Source organism: Vicugna pacos, chromosome 1 (genome assembly GCF_048564905.1).
Source record: "Vicugna pacos chromosome 1, VicPac4, whole genome shotgun sequence".
Lineage (NCBI taxonomy): Eukaryota > Metazoa > Chordata > Mammalia > Artiodactyla > Camelidae > Vicugna > Vicugna pacos.
In genome coordinates, this window is record NC_132987.1 from 6,539,411 (window position 1) to 6,543,530 (window position 4,120).

The 4,120-nt window shown below is 40.0% G+C and overlaps 1 long non-coding RNA gene across 1 annotated transcript; it reads left to right on the plus strand.

The window, feature by feature from the left end:
- The first annotated feature begins 534 nt into the window (after positions 1 to 534).
- On the plus strand, positions 535 to 2,922 carry LOC140697389 (uncharacterized). The gene is made up of 2 exons (XR_012074488.1): positions 535 to 640; positions 2,629 to 2,922. It is a non-coding gene; the product is annotated as an uncharacterized lncRNA (long non-coding RNA).
- The last annotated feature ends 1,198 nt before the right edge of the window (positions 2,923 to 4,120 follow it).

Here is a 4,120-nt window from a genome sequence, read left to right on the forward strand (position 1 = left end):
ATACATTTGCCAACCCCTGACTTCTGATGGTTTAAAATTTACCTGTTATCCTCACCATCTTCTCTGGAGAGGAAATTTTTTTGTCTCACCCCTCCCATCCCTATTTTTCAGACCGGAAGACTGGAAGGCAAGGAATCTGAGGCTGATCAGGTGACCAAAGAGGAGAGTTCAAGGATTTCTAGTTCTTTTCTGACCACAGCTGATGATCAAGATCTTCATCAGTTGCTGAACAGAGTGACCTGGGAGACAGAGGATACAGCTTGTTAGAAGGATCTGGCCCATTGCCTCAACTTAGTGAGAAGTCACCTGGAAGTTTATCAGGAAGGTGAGGAACTCCAAAGGGTAAGAGTGGAGGTCAATCTAGAAGCAAAACTGAAGAGTGAAAAAAGTAGATTGGTTCTAGAATTCAGAAGGAGTAAGAAATAGAACAGGATCAGAGCAAAAGATTCCAAAGAAATTGTTTGAATGTTGGAGGAGTGTCTGGAATCCCTTTTCACTGATGATGGCTCCTTGGTGGTTGTCCTGTGGCGGGTGGAGAGCTTTTGCATTTCCACAGTAGCTATTGTCTACAGGAAAATGAGGGCTGGGACCTTCCTCCTTTGCCACATACAGGATGAGCTGCAGAGAGCTGGTGAAAATGGTGAGAGAATGAGACCCAGAAAGGTGGTCTTTTTTTCACTCTGAGCCAGGAAATCACTGAACTTTCACCCACACAGTTTGAACACATCGACCCCACCAGTGGTTTGGTTTGGTTTTTGAGTGTTTGGGTCCAAAGTATGTAATGGTACATATTCTAAAATTGTCTCATTTGACAATTTCTACATCTTTTCTAACTAGGTAGGAATTAGTAAATGTGAGTTGGGGTTAAGATTCCTCCACTTACAAAAGGAGGTCTGGCACTGGTTTTTATTATTGAAAGTTACTTAATAAACAGAGAAAAAAATAGAATTATAGGCAGAGAATGGAATGAGTAGCTTGGTTCTTCCTTTCTTGAGATTCAGAAGGCTGAAGGCACCTGGTCTCCAGGCTCCAGCTCCTCTGCACGTCCTGTCATCTGGATTCACCATCCCCTCCTCCCTCCCCCAGAATGAACTCCCCTTGTGCCTAAATGTCTTCTTCTATATGTCTTAGCCTTGAATCAGTTCTTCCTGGTGTCTCCTTTCACTCCCCAGGCAGAGAAGGTTGGGTCTTCCTGTAATTTGATTCCATCTCACTCCTTGCTTCTTATTGTAGAGCCTTCTTTGTGTTCTTATAATTATTAACTTATTTCTCTCCTAGACTGTAAGCTCTGGGAGAGATTACTCACTGCTGGTGTCATCACAATGTAGTGGATACCCAACTCTGAAGACTCCATTATGAGACTGGATCTTTAGCTTAAAGACCAAAGAATCTGCAGAAAGATGTTATGAATTTGAGTTCCTCTTGGTTGGATAATCTTTCTAGATCTGTGATAGGGTTGGTGAAGGCAATAGGACCAATATTTATTGATCAGCATCTTTGCGTAGACATTGTACCTTGACTTCAAGAGCATTATCTCATTTAAGCATCTCAACAAGCCAATGTGATTGGGGTACCCATGATTGCACTGTTACAGAACAGGTCTAAAGAGGTTAAGTGGCAACCAGGGCCATACTGCCAGGAAGGAGGGGAGCCAAAATCTGAATCCAAGCCAAACATTTATACAGTCCAGCTTTTCTCAACTACTCCATGTGACTTTTAGTAAATGGCTCTTTTTAGATGAGTATCAGGGAAAGTCAACAATTTTCTCGGTCATTTCTTTCTTCTCATTCCTTCATTCCTCCATTTTAAACAAAAATTTATTTGTTCCTTTTCTATTGACAAAACCTGAGACTGATCACAGTTATCTATAAGCACTCTTTGTCCTATGACCAAAAAGTTGTTGACTTCTGCTTTCTTTGCTGAAACTAACATATTTATTTCTCATTATACTTCTTACCACTCAAGACCATGCATTTTCAACCACCTAAAGTGCTTGCAAACTCATAATTAGCTTTTGTGTAAACATTTAAGGGTTTTATTTTCCTTTTAGAAAGGGGTGTTAATTGAGACTTGAGTGGGGATTTTGGCACATTGGATCTTAACTTTTTTTAAGGTGACTTTTTAAAAAGCAACAACCCACATACTTTTGATAGATCATCAATAGGAATATGGCTCTCCAAAGTCCTCATCCCTACCCAGTGTTCTATAAAATTAGTAGAAGATTAGATAAAATTATTAATCAAGGAAATGAAAATGGGAAAAGTAGGTCTTCGCTCTAAGTTGTTTTGCCTTTATCGTTTATCTAAGAACTCAGAGATATACCTGTCAAGGAACTCTCCTGCGGCCTTGGCATGAACCGATATTTAATCTTTAAAATTAGAGCCTGAAGAAGGAAATACCGTTCTTGAGAATCAAGACAAATATGAAGTCGAAATTATCTTTGAATATGACATTTAATTTTTAAGAATCTGTGCTACCTAGTCATCCGTATCTACTATTCTGCTAACATTGTGAAGATAATCTTTCTCAAGGAACCAGGCATGAGTTTTTGTCCTTCAAGGTGTGAGTTTTTACCCGTATTTCCATATTCTTTCAGTCTCCTGTATGACACACACTTTATGCCAGCAGGTTCAGAACGTCTGAATCACCATCTGATTTTGAAGAGTCACCTGGTCAACCAGGAGCCTGGCACTCCTGTTTCCAACTCTGTTCCTGAGTCCAGGATTCTGCACTGCTTGTCGTATGCCTGCCTCCTCAGCCTTATCTTGTATGACTCCCTTTCTGTATTATCTTCCAGCGACATGAACAAAGGAGAACTGTTCAGACAGATTGTTCTATTTTATGCCTTTTCACATTCTGCTCCCTTTTCACCAAACTCCACTCTCTTTCTCTTCCTCATTATTCTTTAAAACAATGCTTAGATATTGTTTCTCTCTATGAAGCCCACCTCAATGCCTCACGTCAGATGAAGTGAATTCCTCCCTCCTGTAAGCTACTTCAGCCCCTTCCTCACATTTCTTGTGTTGCACGGATCACACTGTCCAGCAATTGTTTAATGTCCATCTGTTCAAAGGGTAAATGCAACGACCTTCCTTTATCCCTAGTCCTTAGCTTAAGAGCACGTATGTATCTTTGTTGGTTGATCTTCCTACCCCAGGCATGTATTGAACTGAACTGATGGATAGATAAACACAAACTATCTGGTTCCTGGGAGATCAAACACAAAGCCCGAACCTTCTAACCTGCCAAGACAGTTTAAAATTTCAATATAGTTTGTCGTTAGGTCTATGAGAGTTGCTTTTGTTGACTTCTACAAAGTAGACTGTTGGGCTGAGATTATTGGTGGTTGTGATTAGGTGATAGAGTGAAGTTCAATTTTTTAATGGCTGAATTTCAATCAGATGTATCAATGTTTTGGAGCCAAAGGCCAAAACTTATATTTTAAAAAACTGATACAATCTAGTATCTGCAAAACGAACAACAACACACAAGTCCCTCCTTCTAATGAGTCACTTGAATATAAAATCAACTGTAATTCAAGAAACCAAAAACACTGAGAGGGGTGAGCTTTGTCGGACTGGACCAACTTGTTTTACTTGTTATGGACAAAGAAAGGACTGATTAGGTCCCGGGGTACAGAAGTCATGCTTTGGGTTACAAGGAGCATCCTGTGTCTCCCCCTGCTGGTGGGTGGGATAACTAAGTGGAACAGCCCCCAGGAGCCTGAACCTCCATGACCTCAGAGCTTTGTATCATCCCGTCAACTGGCCTCTGGGAACTCTGAATAGGGAAGGTTGATCAAGAGTTCATGCCAGGATACTTTATTTCATCCTCAGCTTTGTAACTCTGGTTAATTAGCATCTTGCTTTTCTTAACAATTCTAACTTCACATCCCATTGAAATAAACCATTAAAAAACCCACTTTTTGCATATTTTAATTCCAGGCTATAACTACATTTCAATTAGATTAAAATTGTTTTTAAAAAGGTTGTGTTTGAAAATAATCCCAAGTGTTACCACAAGGGATACCATTTCCTCTCATCTTCAAAGGACTGTTTTAGTTCACCAGTAAATTTGGAAATACGAAAAGAGAAAAGTAATTCTTATAAACAGCAGCACT